Source organism: Symphalangus syndactylus, chromosome 1, assembly GCF_028878055.3.
Source record: "Symphalangus syndactylus isolate Jambi chromosome 1, NHGRI_mSymSyn1-v2.1_pri, whole genome shotgun sequence".
NCBI classification, from domain to species: Eukaryota; Metazoa; Chordata; class Mammalia; order Primates; family Hylobatidae; genus Symphalangus; species Symphalangus syndactylus.
The window spans coordinates 102,303,033-102,319,577 of record NC_072423.2 but is presented as its reverse complement, the minus strand read 5'-3'; the positions used below and the strand labels follow the sequence as shown (position 1 = coordinate 102,319,577).

Sequence of the window (16,545 nt, the reverse complement as noted above, 5' to 3'; positions counted from 1 at the left end):
TTGTAGAGTTCTCTACAAAGATCTCTTTGTAGAGATCTTTTATTTCCTTGGTTGATTTTATTTCCTTGCTATATATATATTTTTTTTCTTTTTCTTTTTTTTTTTTAGACACGATTCTCATTCTGTCACCCAGGCTGAAGTGCAGTGGCGTGATCTCGGCTCACTGCAAGCTCTGCCTCCCAGGTTCATGCCATTTTCCTGCCTCAGCCTCCCAAGTAGCTGGGACTACTGGTGCCCACCACCACATCCGGCTAATTTTTTTGTATTTTTAGTAGAGACGGGGTTTCACCGTGTTAGCCAGGATGGTCTCGATCTCCTGACCTCGTGATCTGCCCGCCTCGGCCTCCCAAGATGCTGGGATTACAGGTGTGAGCCACTGCGCCCGGCCTATATATATTTTTGTAGCTATTGTAAATGGGATTGAATTCTTAATTTGGTTCTCAGCTTGATTGTTATTGATGTATATAGAAATGCTAGTGATTTTTGCACATTGTTTTGTATCCTGAAACTTTATGACATCTAGGAGTCTTGTGGAGGAATCTTTAGGGTTTTCTGGGGATAAGATCGTGTCAGCGAACAGAGATAATCTGACTTCCTATTTTCCAGTTTGGATGCCTCTTATTTCTTTCTCTTGACTGATTGCTCTGGCTAGGACTTCCAGTACTATGTTGGATAGGAGTGGTGCAAGTAGGCATCTTTGCCTTGTTCCAGTTCTTAGTGGGAATGATTTCAACTTTTTCCCATTCAGTATGAGGTTGCCTATGGATTTGTTGTATGTGACTTTTATTATTTTGAAGTGTGTTCTTTTGATGCCTAGTTTGTTGAGTTTTTTTTTTTTTTTCCTATCTTAAAGGGATGCTGGCTTTTATGGAATGCTTTTTCTGCATCTACTGGGATGATCACATAGTTTTAAATTCTCTTTATGTGGTGAATAACATTTATGTATTTGTGTATGTTGAACTGTCTTCACATCCTTAGAATAAAACTCACTTGATTGTGGTGTATTATCTTTTCCATGTGCTCTTGGATTCAGTTTGCTAGTATTTTGGCAAGGATTTCTGCATCTATGTTAATTAGGGGTATTGGCCTGTAGTTTTCTTTTTATGTTGTGTCCTCACCTGGCTTTGGTATCAGGGTAATATTAGCATCATACAATGAGTTAGGGAGGATTCCTTCCTCCTTGATTTTTTAGAATAGTTTTAGTAGGATTGGTAGCAGTTCTTTGTACATTGGTAAAATTTGGCTGTGAAGCCATCTAGTCCTGGGTTTTTGTTTTTGTTTGGAGATTTTTAAAATTATTGACTTAACTTTACTACCCATTATCGGTCAGTTCAAGATTTCTACTTCTTCCTGGTTCAGTCTTAGGAAGTTGCATATTTCCAGAAATTTACCTACTTCTTCTAGGTTTTCTAGTTTGTGCACGTAGAGATGCTCAGTAGTCTCTGATGAACTTTTGTATTTCTGTGATATCAGTTGTGACACCACCTTTATCATTTCGGATTGTGTTTATTTGAATATTCTTTTTTTTCCCCTTGGTTAATCTAGCTAGTGGCCTATCAATTTTGTTTATCTTTTCAAAAAACCAGCTTTTTGTTTCATCGATCCTTTGTATTGTTTTTTAGTCTCAATATCATTTAGTTCTGCTCTAATCTTTATTTATTTTCTTCTGCTACCTTTGGGTTTGGTTTGTTCTTGCTTTTCTAGTTGCTAGAGGTGAGATGTTAGGTTGTTAATTTGAGATCTATCTTTTTCAGGCAGGTATTTAATGCTTTATATTTTCCTCTTAGTACTGCTTTTGTTGTATCTCAGAGGCTTTGGTATGCCACATCTCTATTTTATCTCTGTCTCTCTGTCTCTGTCTCTCTCTTTCCCTCTCAACAGGGTCTCACTCTGGTTTCCCAGGCTGGAGTGCTAGTGGTGCAATCTTGGCTCACTGCAGCCTCAACCTCCTGGGCTCAGGTAATTCTCCCTCCTCAGCCTCCTGAGTAGCCAAGACTACAGGCCCGGCTGATTTTTTGTATTTGTATTTGTATTTTTTTTTGGATTTTTAGTATTTTAATACAGTTCCAATCAGTGTGTCTGGTTCATTTCAGTTCCTTCACTGCCAAACAAGGGGGCAGGGACTGCTTCAGTTTCTCTGCCTTCTCTTTGTCAGTGATGACCAGGGTGTAAAGGTATGGGCTACATCGAACTTTAAACTTCACGTTGTCCTTATTTTTCTTGATCTTGACAGATTTGGCATCCTTTCATCAGGCTGTGAGCAGAAAGTCCTTGATTTCCTCAATTTTCCGAGACATGGCGACGAGGCGCGCTGGGCGCTGGCGCGGACTGGGACAGCGAACAGCAACCGGGGAAAAGGACGAAAAAGAACGAGACTTCCGTTTCCGGGCAGTTAAACCCTCCCAGTGGAGATTTTTTGTATTTTTAATAGAGATGGGGTTTTGCTATGTTGCCCAGGCCGGTCTCACTCCCGGGCTCAAGCAATCTGCCCACGTCAGTCTCCCAGAATGCTGGGATTAGAGGTGTGAGCCACTGCACATGGCCTCTATTTTCATTCATTAAAACATTTTTTAGGCTGGGCGCGTTGGCTCACGCCTGTAATCCCAGAACTTTGGGAGGCCCGTGTGGGTGGATCACCTGAGGTCGGGAGTTAGAGACCAGCCTGGCTAACATGGTGAAACCCCGTCTCTACTAAATATACAAAAAATTAGCTGGGCGTGGTGGTAGGCACCTGTAATCCCAGCTGCTAGGGAGGCTAAGGCAGGAGAATCACTTGAACCCATGAGTCAGAGGTTGCAGTGAGCCAAGACTGTGCCATTGCACTCTAGCCTGGGCAACAAGAGCAAAAATCCATCTCAAACAAACAAACAAAAATTTAAATTTTTGTCTTAATTTCATTATTTACCCCAAAATCATTCAGGGGTGGACTGTTTGATTTCTATGTATTTGTGTAGTTTTGAGAGTTCCTTGGTATTGATTTCTAGTTTTATTCCATTGTGGTCCAAGAAGATACTTAATATTATTTTTATTTTTTTTTGTATTTGAGACTTGCTTTATGGCCAAGCTTATGATCTCTTTTGGAGAATCTTCCATGTGCCAATGAGAAAAATGTATATTCTGCAATTTTTGGGTAGAATGTTCTGTAAATGTCTATTAGGTCCATTTGATCTAGAGGCTAGTTTAAGTGCAGAGTTTTTTTTTTTTATTGATTTTCTGCCTCAGTGATCTATGTGCTGTCAATGGGGTGTTGAAGTCCCCTGCATTATTGTGTTGTTGCTGCCTATCTTATTTTCTAGGTCATAGTATTTGTTTTATGAATCTGGGTACTCCAGTGTTGGGTGCATATATGTATTTAGGATTGTTACATCTTCTTGTCGAATTGATTTCTTTATTATTATATAATGACTTTCTTTACCTTTTTTTACCTTTGGTGATCTAAAGTCTGTTTTACTTGATATAAGTATAGTCACATTGCTTGCCTTTGGCTTCTATTTGTGTGAAGTATCTCTTTCCACCCCTTTATTTTGAGTCTGTAAATGTCTTTACTTGTTAAGTGGGCTTCTTTTAAGCAGCATATGGTTAGATCTTGTGTTTTTTTTTTTTTTAAATACATTCTGCCAGTCTATATATTTTAAGTGGAGCATTTAAATCATTATGCGCAAGGTTAATATTGATATGTGAGGATTTGTTTCTGTGATAATGTTAATTGTTACCTAGTTGCTTTGTATTTTCAATTATGTAATTGTTTTATAGGATCTGTGAGTTTTATACTTTTGTGTGCTTTTATGATGGAGAGTATTACCTTTTCATTTCCATATTTAGAACTCCTTTGAGCATTTCTTGTAGGGCTGGTCAAGTGGTAGTGAATTTCCTTAGGGTTTGCTTGTCTGGAAGGTATTCTATTTTTCCTTCATTTAAAAAGTTCAGTTTAGCAGAATACAAAATTTTTGGCTCAAACTCTCGGAAAGACTCTCCCAGGTTGTAATCCTCAGTAAGACTCCAAATAACAAACTCTAACTCTTAAATAAATAAATAAGTCTCTTTGTTAAATTTCTCTGGCAAATTTCTTAATTGCTCTTCTGTGTTATCTTGGAGTTTGTTCAGTCTCCTTAGAAATGTTATTTTGAATTTTTGATCTAAGAATGCACACGTCGTTGTCTTGTTGGGGTCAGTCACTGGCTTCTTGCTTTGTCCATTTGGGAAAGTTATGTTTCCTTTTTTCCTATTGTTTCTTGTAAATATATATCTATGGCTTCACACTGAAGGAGTAGTCATTTATTCCTGTCTTCTCATTTATTCCAGTCTTCTCTGTCTGGCTTATTTTGGGCTTTTCTGGGGTTTGTTTGTTTAAAGGTTCTTTGCAGTTACCATGAGTCCCCATAATCCTGGATTACTGCCTTTTTTTTGTTGTTGTTGCAGTAGATGGTGCCTTAAGCTAAGGTTTGTCTTGACTCTTGCAAATGTTCAGAGCCATCCTAAATGGGGGGTTCTCAAAAGCAATACCTCAGCTGTTGGGGAAGGCTGGCTAGGGTTTCATGCCCAGAAGACCCATGGTGTGTACCTCGTACAGCATGGTGCTGCTGAACAGCCTTTGGCTGAGATAAAGAGCGGAGTTTCAGGGACTGGAGTTTTTAGTCCCACCTCCCCTTTTTGTTACTAGCTTCCCTGAGGGGTTTTTCTTCTTATAGGCACTTGGGATGCTGGTTGAAGCAGGAATGGTTTTTCTCCAAGGTTCCCCAAGATGGTGGGGAAGCTGGCTGTCTGCCTCAATCTTACTTTTTCCAGTGTAGAAACTGTGAGTCAGGGAGAAAGTGTCGTGGATAAAGAAGTTTGTTTCTCTTTCTCTCTCCTCAGAGTTTTCCACTTTTCTGTGGCCCCAGGGATTGTCTTAGCCTCTGATTTGAGTTCTGGGATGGTGTTGATAACATTCGTGTTGGATTTTTTTTTGGTTTTCAGTGGAGGAAGTGAAGGGCTTCTACTTTACCATTTTGGTGAAGTTGCTCCATTTTATGTTCTTGATGTCATAATTTGCATCTTTTAATATTATGTATCCCTGTATTAGTCCATTTTCACACTGCTATAAAGAACTACCTGAGACTGGGTAATATGTAAAGAAAAGAGGTTTAACTGACTGACAGTTCTGCGTGGCTGGGGAGGCAACATACAATCATAGTGGAAGGTGAAGGGGAGGCAAGGCACATCTTACATGGTGGCAGGAGAGAGAGAGAGAGTAAAGGGGGAAGTGCCATACTTTTAAACCATAAGATCTCATGAGAAGTTACTCGCTGTCATGAGAACAGCATGAGGGAAATCCACTCCCATGATCCAGTCACCTCCTACCAGGTCCCTCCCCTGACACATGCGGATTACAATTTGACATGAGATTTGGGTGGGGATACAGAGTCAAACCGTATCATTCCACCCCTGGCCCCTCCCAAATCTTTTGTCCTTCTCACATTTCAAAACCAATCATGCCTTCCCAACAGTCCCCCAAAGTCTTAACTCATTCCAGCATTAACTCCAAAGTCCAAGTCCAAAGTCTCATCTGAGATAAGGCAAGTCCCTTCTGCCTATGAGGCTGTAAAATCAAAAACAAGTTAGTTATTTCTAAGATACAATGGGAGTACAGGCATTGGGTAAATGCTCCCATTCCAAATGGGAGAAATTGGCTAAAACAAAGGGGCTACAGGCCTCATGCAAATCCAAAACCTAGCAGGTCAGTCATTAAATCTTTTATTTTATTTTATTTTATTTTATTTTATTTTATTTTATTTTATTTTACTTTTTTGAGACAGAGACTCATTCTGTTTTCCAGGCTGGAGTGCTGGAATGCAGTGGTGTGATCTTGGCTCACTGCAAGCTCTGCCCCCTGGGTTCACACCATTCTCCTGCCTCAGCCTGTAGTCCTGAGTAGCTGGGACTACAGGCGCCCACCACCACACCTGCCTAAGTTTTTGTATTTTTAGTAGAGATGGGGTTTCACCGTGTTAGCCAGGATGGTCTCGATCTCCTGACCTCCTGATCTGCCTGCCTTGGCCTCCCAAAATGCTGGGATTACAGGCGTGATCCACCGTGCCCAGCCAAATCTTAAAGCTCCAAAATAATCTCCTTTGCCTCCATGTCTCACATCCAGGCCACACTGACACAAAGGGTGGGCTTCCAAGGCCTTGGGCAGTCCCGCCCCTGTGGCTTTGCAGGGTACGGCCCCTGCGGGTGCTTTCATGGGCTGGCATTGAGGGTCTGTGGTTTTTCCAAGTGGATGGTGCAGCTGTTGGTGGATCTACCATTCTGGGGTTTGGAGTATGGTGGCCCCCTTTTCACAGCTTCACTAGGCAGTGCTCCAGTGGGGACTCTGTGTGGGGGCTCCAACCCCACATTTTCTCTCTGCCTGCCCTAGTAGAGGTTTTCCATGAGGGCTCTGCCTCTGCAGCAGACTTCTGCATGGACTTTGTTTCCATACATCCTCTGAAATCTAGGTGGAGGTTCCCAAAGCTCAATTCTCACCTTCTGCACACCTACAGGCCCAACACCATGTGGAAGCTGCCAAGGCTTGGGGCTGGCATCCTCTGATGTGACGACCCAAGCTGTACCTTGGCCCCTTTTAGCTGTGGCTGGAGCTGGAGCAGCTGGGACACCATATCCTGAAGCTTCACAGAGCAGCAGGGCTCTGGGCATGATCCATGAAACCATTTTTCCCTCCTAGGCTTCTGGGCCTGTGATGGGAGGGGCTGCTGTGATGGTCTTGGACATGCCCTGAAGACAGTTTCCCCATTGTCTTGGCTATTAACATGTAGCTTCTTTCTTTTTTTTTTTCTGAGATGAGGTCTTGCTCTGTCACCCAGGCTGGAGTGCAGTGGCATGATTTTGGCTCACTGCAACCTCTGCCTCCTGGGTTAAAGTAATTCTCCTGCCTCAGCCTCCCAAGTAGCTGGGATTACAGGTGCCCACCACCACACCCAGCTAATTTTTGTATTTTTAGTAGAGATGGGGTTTCACCATATTGGCCAGGCTGGTCTTGAACTCCTGACCTCAGGCAATCCACCCACCTCGGCCTTCCAAAGTGCTGGGATTACAGGTGTGAGCCACTGTGCCCTTCTCTTTACTTATGCAAATTTCTTGGGCTTGAATTTCTTCCCAGAAAAATGGGTTTTTCTCTTCTACCACATGGTCAGGCTGCAAATTTCCCAAACTTTTATGCTCTGCTTCCTTCTTAAACATAAGTTTCAATTTCAGACCATCTCTTTGTGAATGCTTATGACTATATGCTATTAGGAACAGCCAGGTTATATCTTGAATGCTTTGCTGCTTAGAAATATTTTCCACCAGATACCCTAAATCATTTATCTCAAGTTCAAAGTTCCATGGATTTCTAAGGCAGGGGCAAAGCAAAAGAGTGACCTTTACTCCACTTCCCAATAAGTTTCTCATCTCCATCTGAGACCACCTCTGCCTGGACTTCATTGTCCATATCATTATCAACATTTTTGTCAAAACCATTCAACAAGTCTCTAGGCAGTTGCAGACTTTACCACATCCTCCTGTCTTCTTCTGAGCCCTCTAAACTGTTCCAACCTCTGCCCATAATCCAATTCCAAAGTTGCTTCCACATTTTCAGGTGTCTTTAACAATGTCCCACTCTCCTGGTACCAATTTTCTGAGTGGGGAAGCTGGCTATCTGACTCCATCTTACTTTTTCTAGTGTAGAAACTGTGAGTCAGGGAGAAATTTTCTGTGCACAGTGCTTGGCAGATTGAGGGGAGGGTGTCATGGTTAGAGAAGTTTGTTTCTCTTACTATCTGCTCAGAGTTTTTCACTTTTCTCAGGGATTCTCAAGGATTGTCTCAGCCTCAGATTTGAGTTCTGAGATGTTGTTGATGACATTGGTGTTTGATATTTGTTTTTGGTTTTCAGTGGAGGAGAGTGAACTCAGACTGCTTCTACTTCACCATTTTGGTGACAACATTTCATTTCATGTATTGGATGTCACAATTTGCATCTTTTTATATTATGTATCCCTTAACAAGTATTGTAGCTATAACTATTTTTACTAGTTTGGTCTTTTAAGCTTCATACTAAAGTGCTTTAAATATAAGTGGCTTAACACCATCATTACAGTATTGGAGTATTCTGAATTTGACTATGTACTTACTTTTACCAGTGATTTTTATCCTTTCATGTGTTTTCATGTTACTAATTAGCATTATTTTCTTTCAGCTTGAAGAACTCATTTTAGCATTTATTTTAGGGCAGGTCTAGTGATGACAAAAAGCTTCTGATTTTCTTGGAAAATATCTCTCATTTCTGAAGGATAGCTTTACTAAAGAAAGTCTTCTTGGTTGGCAGTTTTTATCCGTTGGCACTTTGAATATATCATCCCACTTTCTCCTGGCCTGTAAAGCTTTTGCTGAGAAATCTGCTGATAGCTTTATTGGCATTCCCTTGTAACTGATACATGTCTTTTCTCTAGCTGCTTTCAGGATTCTCTCTTTGTCTTTGATTTTCTACCGTTTAACTATAATGTTTTGGTGTAGTATTATCTCAGTTGAACCTGATTGAAGATCTTTGAGCTTCCTGTACCTGGATATTTGTATCTTTTCCCATATTTGGGAAGTTTTCTGTCATTATTTTTTAAAATAAACTCTCTTCCTTTTCTTTTTCATTGCCCCTTCTGGTGCATCTATGATGCATATATTGGTTCACTTAATGGTGACCCATATTTAATTTCGTTTGGAATGTTTTCTGTGTATGGTGTAAGGTATGCATCTAAATTAATTTTTTATTTAATATTGTTATTCTCTTACAGAGACATCTAATATTTTTGTAGAAAAAATTCATCTTCTAAGTGAATGAATAAATATTGAGGAGTATTGTGTTACTTTTAGCACTTTATATATTAACTTCTTATATTTGCTTGATTATATTTTGGAAATATCAATTCTGTGTCAGTGGTTCATTATTGCTGCCTTAACTTGCTATCATATAGTTTTATAATTATCCTATTGTTATATGGTTTAAAATTTTAAAATTGAGTTGAATCCATTATTTATTTGCATATTCTCTCTCTCTCTCTAATTTTTTCAATTTTTCCCCTTTTGGCATTCCTACCTGCTTATTCTTCTAGATAAATTTCTGTAGTGGACCTCTATTGTTTTTGCCTGCTCAGCAACCCTCCCCCTTGCTTTGGTAAGTGAATCCTTCTTTCCTGTGAAGATGCCGTATGCTTTGGGTGGCATGTCTGTCTTCCTACCTCCCTGGGGACATATGGGTGGGCATGTGGCCGTTCATAGTATCTCAGCTCCCTGGTGAAGAGTGATTGGTTCAGGAATGAACACGTGATCTAAACTGGGCCAATCATAGACCTTCCTCTCTGACCACCCACCCCCAAATTGCTCTTAGTTGGGACAGACTCTTTCTGTTGTGCTTGCTCAGTTGGAGGATGGGTTAGGGGCTACCAGGAGTCATCTCACTCTGTACATAAGAACAGAGAGGGAGACAGGGAGAGAGGGAGAGAGAGAGAGAGAGGGAGAGAGAGAGAGAGAGAGACATGAGACCCTGGATCCAGCCACACCTGAGGCTTAATTTTATATATATAAAATTCCTTTTTCAAAAAAAATCAGTTTGAATAGCATTTCTGTCATTTGCCACTGAAAGAGTCTTGACTAATACAATTTCACCGTCAAAGTCTGTGGGTATCTCCTGGGGTCTTAAAATTTCTCTTTTTTTTTTTCTTTTTTTTGAGATGGAGTTTCGCTCTTGTTGCCCAGGCTGGAGTGCAGTGGCATGATCTCGACTCACTGCAACCTCCGCCTCTCGGGTTCAAGCGATTCTCCTGCCTTAGCCTCCCAAGTAGCTGGGATTACAGGTGCCTGCCACCACGCCCGGCTAATTTTTTGTATGTTTAGTAGAGACGGGGTTTCACCATGTTGGCCAGGCTGGTTTCTAACTCCTGACCTCAGGTGATCCACCCACATGGGCCTCCCAAAGTTCTGGGATTACAGGTGTGAGCCACCGCACCTGGCCTTAAAATCTAATAAAGATTAAAATCTCCCTAGATTAACAGACAGACTTGACAATGTCTGTTCATCTTCCCTACCCAGAAAAGCGTATTAGTCTTTCATTCTTTCCGTATAGTGTCTTTTATTCCTATTCATGTTTTATTAATTTTCTTGCGATAAATCACATATTTTGAGTTAAATTAGCATTTATTCCATTTATTTACTTGTTTAAAACATCATATCCAATGTTATCCTTTTTTTTTTTCTAGCTATGTACTCTAATATAGAAATTCCATAGGCTTTTGGGACTTTAGCTTGTGTTACTTCATTAGGCAGAATGAGCTAGAGTGTGCTGCAGTAATACAGCACTCCCATATCTGAATGGCTAAACACAAGTTTATTCCTCCCTCATGCCAAGTCCACTGCTGGCATAATAAGCATCAGGACAGCTGTCCTCTGTGTGGTGAGTTAGTGAGCCAGCCTGCTTGACTTTATGCTTCTCCATCTTAATGCTCAGCCTCTGCACTTGCCACCAAGGGGAAAAGGGAGACCTGAGGATCCCTGGGTCTTCTCACTGCCTCAGCCCAGAAGTGACCCTCATCACACTCCTGCTCCTATTTCATTGACCAGAATGAGTCACAGGACTGTGCCTAAGGACAAGGGGGCTTAGAGGCAGAGTCTTCTCTGGAGAGGAGAACCAGATAGGGGAAGCCATGCCACACCCATGCCCTTGGCTTTTTTGGGTTTGGGGTTATCAGATTCAAGCAGAAGAGAAATTCCCAGGAGTTGTTTTAAAATAGCAGTGTAAAGGTTAGATAATATGGGGGCACTTGGAGCTGGTGTCAGAAGGTGTGAGGTGATACCGCCCCCCAAAAAATAAGGGCTGGGAGAAGGGCAGGGGGTCTTGAGGTGGGCCAGCCATCAGGGGAGGGATGGATGTCAGACAAGTTTAGGGACTGAGAAGAGTAAGTGAGTGGACATAGGACCTGGAAGGGTCTGGTCAGCAAGAGACATGAGGGAATGGAGCTACCAGGGACAGGAAGAGGATGATAATGAACTTTTCCTGAGTGCTGGCCCTGTGCTTGGTTCTTGCCAAGTACTTTATGCTTGTTAACTAAGTCCTCTAACAACCTTTGAGGCTGGTACTCTTGGAACTCCCATTTGACAGATGAGGAACTCAGAGATGTTAAGTCACTTGTCCCGGGTCACCAGCTTGGGGGTGCCAGAGCTAGATCTCCTACCTTTCCCAAGAATCTAAAGCCTGCGTGAATTTGTAGCCTGAGCTATTAATAATCGTGCTGTGTCACTTTGTCAAGATATCCATAAAAGAGAGAGCTAGGGAGGGAGAAGGAAGTGCCATCCTTGAAATGTGTCCAGCCCTGCACTAGGCACTGGTGCAAATGTCCCAGAAACTGCTGGACACATAACCATCCTCAACACATATCTCTCTCCTTCCCCCGGCTTCCTGAGCTAAGGGCAGGGATGTGGACTTCTGTGCCCCATTTGGTCACTGTCTTTTCTTTTTTTCTTTTCTTTCTTTCTTTTTTCTTTTTTTTTTTTTTGAGTTGGAGTCTCGCTCTGTCACCCAGGCTGGAGTGCAGTGGCGTGATCTCAGCTCACTGCAACCTCCGCCTCTCGGGTTCAAGCAATTGTCCTGCTTCAGCCTCCTGAGTAGCTGGGATTACAGACACCCACGACCATGCCTGGCTAATTTTTGTATTTTTAGTAGAGACAGTGTTTCACCATGTTGGACAGGTTGGTCTCGAACTTCTGACCTCAGGCGATCCACCTGCTTGGCCTCCCAAAGTGCTGGGATTATATGCGTAAGCCACCACGCCTGGCCAGCCACTGTTTTTTCTAAAAGCCATGAGTGAGATGGGGCTGGGATTCTTGTCCCAGGGGCCTACTCTGCCAGATTGGTAAAGGCAGGGCCACCTGCTGGCAGGGAAGGAGGAAGGGGGAAGGCTGTTTGGCCTCAGCATGCTTGCAGAATATTTCTGGTGACAGATGGGAAAGCTTGAATGTGGGTGCTTTGCAAAACATCCTCCTGCAGCCTCCACCAGTGAGTGCTGCCAGGATAATAAAGCCAGGCAGATGTGGGTTCAGATAAAATGGGGGTAATGACAGTCTTGGGGGATTAAATGAGAGAATTCATATAAAGTGCTGAGCACAGTTCCTGGCACAGGCACTAGATGTTCAATGAGTGCAGCTCTCATTACCCTTGTCACAGATGTTAAAAATGGAAAATGAGGTTCAGCAAGTTGCCCAGGCTTGTGACAAATAAGTGGCAGAGCTGGGGCTTGAATCCAGGTCTGGCCATAGAATTAGCTCTTGGCTCCCCACCCCACTGCCCCAGCAGGACGAGAGCTGAACAGTTCACCTGGGATTTTAGCAATATAGAATCACAGGAAGAATGTTCCTGCCTTTCCCATAAAAATACTGTTTTGAAAACAGAACATTATGTAATTAATGTCCTTTCTCGGGCAGATTTGAGCTCTGATTCCTCTTGGCATTTTATGTTAAAAAGAAGTTTTTCTTTTCTGGCAAGCCTGCATGATTGCTAATAACAGTGGAGCAAAATAATTTTTGCTACATCTAGGAAAAGAATTTTTCCTCAATCATCATGAGTTCTTAGTTGGGACGGACCCCTGTAACAAGACAGATTGACGAGAAAAACAGTTTAGTGACACGTGCAATGCATATCACATGGCCGCAACTTCAGTGAAAAGTAACTCAAAGCAGTGGCTTAGAACTCTGGCTTATGTAACATCTTCAACAAAGAACAATAAATCTGTGGAGAAATGACAGGACAAAGGTAAGCAGTTTTAGGCTTCCAAGGGCTGGAAGCTCAGGAAGGGAAATATGCGGGAGGAAACCACTGGAGTGAGGTTTCCTTGCAGATTCCTCTGGTGCCATCTCTGAGCTGTTAAGAGTCTAGAGTTGTCTCCAGTAAAGGTGAATTTATATCCTGCCTCTAGGCAGATAAGGGGGAGGGTGGAGGGAGTTTTCCTGTGTTTGCTGCTTCTTAATTGCCTTCAACTCAAAAATAATTTTATGTCAAAGAGGATACTTTGGGGGGACATATCCTTTGACAGCCACTATAGGTTGAGTTCTTACTATATTCCAGGCCTAGTGCTCATTGCTTTACAAACAAACTCTCATTTAACTCGGAAAACCCTGTGGAGTAAGTACTTTGACACCTATTTTACAGTTTAGGAAACCGAAGCACAGTTTTTCCTAAAATTGTTGCTAGTGGATGGTGGAGACAGGATTTGAAGCTAGGTTTTGGAATTTTTCTGTTTTTTGTCTTTTTTTTTTTTTGAGACGGAGTCTTGCTCTGTCGCCAGGCTGGGGTGTAGTGGCACGATCTTGGCTCACTGCGAGCTCCGCCTCCTGGGTTCAAGCCATTCCCCTGCCTCAGCCTCCTGAGTAGCTAGGACTACAGGTGCCCACCACCACACCCAGCTAATTTTTTGTATTTTAGTAGAGATGGGGTTTCACCATGTTGGCCAGGATGGTCTCGATCTCCTGACCTCATAATCCGCCTGCCTCGGCCTCCCAAAGTGTTGGGATTACAGGCGTAAGCCAGTGCGCCCAGCCTGGTTTTTGTCTTTTTTTGGCCATGGGTTCTGTGTTTTAATGGAAATACATGGAAACAAACGCTGAGCTGCTCTAATTAAAGTTGAGAAAAGTGGTGATGAGGGCAAGGAGATTATAAATGGCTTGGTGTCACCCCCCACATCCCCCATGAAGCAAAATTTGAAAATCACTGAATTGTTCTGCTTTCTATGACTCCTTCTGTGTTTATAGATAAAGATTGGATTTCCTTTTCTGCCTTGCCTGCTGGGAGGCTCAGGGCTTCTTTGTTATACTCAGTCATGCTAACTTTCTTCAAATTGGGGTTCTGGACCAGGCGCAGTGTCTCGCGCCTATAATCCCAGCACTTTGGGAGGCTGAGATGGGCAGATCACTTGAGGTCAGGAGTTCGAGACCAGCCTGGCCAACATGGCAAAACCTCATCTCTACTAAAAACACAGAAATTAGCTGGACATGGTGGCACATGCCTGTAATCCCAGCTACTCGGCAGTCTGAGGCACGAGAATCGCTTGAACTTGGGAGATGGAGGTTGCAGCTGCATTCCAGCCTGAGCAACAGAGTGAGACTCTGTTGCAAAAAAACAAAACAAAACAAAAAACAAAACAAATTGGAATTCTGAAATAATTTTCTCTTTCCCATCTCCCCATTACAAAGCCCTTCTTTTACTCTGTGATCACCCTTTAATCAGGCTGGCATGGTGGCTCACGCCTGTAATCCCAGCACTTTGGGAGGCTGAATGGGAGGATTGCTTGCGCCCAGAAGTTCGAGACCAGCCTGGGCAACATCGCAAGACTCCTATCTCTTAAAAAAAAGAAAAAAGAAAAAAAGTTAGCTGGACGTGGTGGTGTGCACCTGTAGTTCCAGCTACTTGGGAGGCTGAGGCAGGAGGATTGGTTGAGCCTAGGAGTTGGAGGTTACAGTGAGCCATGATCATTCCACTGCTCTCCAGCCTAGGCAGCAGAGTGAGAACTTGTCTCAAAAAAAAAAAAAAAAAAAAAAAAAAAAAAAAATCAAGAACCCTGAACCAACACTCATAATTTACAGTTGCCCCAGGCTGTGGCTTAATGATTAACACGAACACAAGTGACTGACTTGGGGGCAGAGGGCTGGCCAGTGTTTATGTTGGGGGGAGTGCTTTCAGCATCCCTGGATATGCCAGTCTGCCTGTGCCCCAGCAGAGGGCCTGTGCCCCCACAGCTATCTCCCTCTACGGGGCATGCCTGAGGTTGGCTTTGCAGGGAGAGTGAGCGTTTTAGGTTGGACAATGAGAAGGTTGAGCTTAGGTGCCCTGATCCCATGGGAAGCCCTTCTTTGGAGGAGGGAGCCCTGGCTCACTTAGCTATTGCCAGGCAACCTGGGAACATGACTGGGGTTCCTCATTGGGCAGTCCTGCTCGTCTCTCTATAAGGTCCTTTCTAGGAAGTAGATGAGTACATTTAATGAAAAGGCTAGCTTTGGAAAACAAGCCCAGCCCCATGTCCTCCTCTCTGGATGAGTGTCAGCCAAAAATCAATTCAAAAAATCTCCTTGCTGTGGACTGAAGATTTGTCTCCCCCTAATTCATATGTCAAACCCTCATCCCCAGTGGCATGGTATTTGGAGATGGGGCCTTTGGAGGTAATCAGGGTTAGTTGAGGTCATGAGTGTGGGGCCTTCATGATGAGATCAGTGTCCTTATAAAAAAGACACCGGAGAGCTTGCTCTGTCTTCTCCCTCTCCCCCAGTGTGAGGACGCAGTGAGAAGGTGACCATCTGCAAGCCAGAAGGACAGCCCTCACCAGAAACCAACCATGAGGGCACCTTGATCTTAGACTTCTAAGCCTCCAGAACTGAGAAAATACATTTCTGGCTGGGCGCAGTAACTCATGCCTGTCATTCTAGCATCTGGGGAGGCCGAAGCAGGTGGATCACCTGAAGTCAGGAGTTCGACACCAGCCTGGGCAACATGGTGAAACCCCGTCTCTACTAAAAATACAAAAATTAGCTGGGCGTGGTGGCAGGCACCTGTAATCCCAGCTACTTGGGAGGCTGAGGCAGAAGAATTGCTTGAACCTGGGAGGTGGAGGTTGCAGTGAGCCAAGATTGTGCCACTGCACTCCAGCCTGGGTGACAGAGCAAGACTGTCTCAAAAAAAAAAAGAAAAAAGAAAAAGAAAATAGATTTCTGTTGTTTAAGCCACCCGGTCTATGGGATTCTGTTACAGCAGCCTGAGCTGACTAGGACATCCAGACAGGAGGAGATTAAGGCAATTAGTTCTGTTCTTCTGAAGTCCAGCAGGCTGGGGCACTGTAAGGCAAGAAACTAGCAGGAGTGAAGTGGTCGCTGGTTTAGTGGGTCTTTGGAGGCAGTGAAAAATCAAATTGTTTACGTTACTGCTCAGCGATAGGAATGCAAGGAATGCAAGGAATCCCATCACAATGGTAGCTTCTGACCTTTTTTTTTTTTTGAGAAGGAGTCTCACTCTGTCGCACAGTGTGGAGTGCAGTGGCGTGATCTCTGCAACCTCCACCTCCCAGGCTCAAGCGATTCTCCTGCCTCAGCTACCAAGTAGCTGGGACTACAGGCGTGTGCCACCACGCGCAGCTAATTTTTGTATTTTCATAAAGATGGGGCTTCTCCATGTTGGCCAGGCTGGTCTTGAACTCCTGGCCTCAAGTGATCGCCCACCTCGGGCCTCCCAACGTACTGGGATTACAGGTGTGAGCCACTGTGCCCAGTCAATCCTGACCTATTCATTGGCCCCAGAGACTGGTTGAATTTGTGGGTGGAGGCGTCTGGGGCATCTGGGGATGGAGTTTAGCAGCAAGTGGACATTCCTCACCCCAGAACTAAGGTAGGTCTGCATTGACCTGAGTCCTTTTTTTTTTTTTTTTTTTCGAAACGGAGTCTCGCTCTGTCGCCCAGGCTGGAGGGCAGTGGCAAGATCTTGGCTCACTGCAGCCTCTGCCTCCCA

General features: G+C 43.5%; 1 pseudogene; it reads right to left on the bottom strand.

Annotated features, from left to right (window-relative positions):
• Nucleotides 1-2,011: 2,011 nt before the first annotated feature.
• Nucleotides 2,012-2,377, bottom strand: LOC129479665 (large ribosomal subunit protein eL38-like; annotated as a pseudogene).
• Between the last annotated feature and the right edge of the window lie 14,168 nt (nucleotides 2,378-16,545).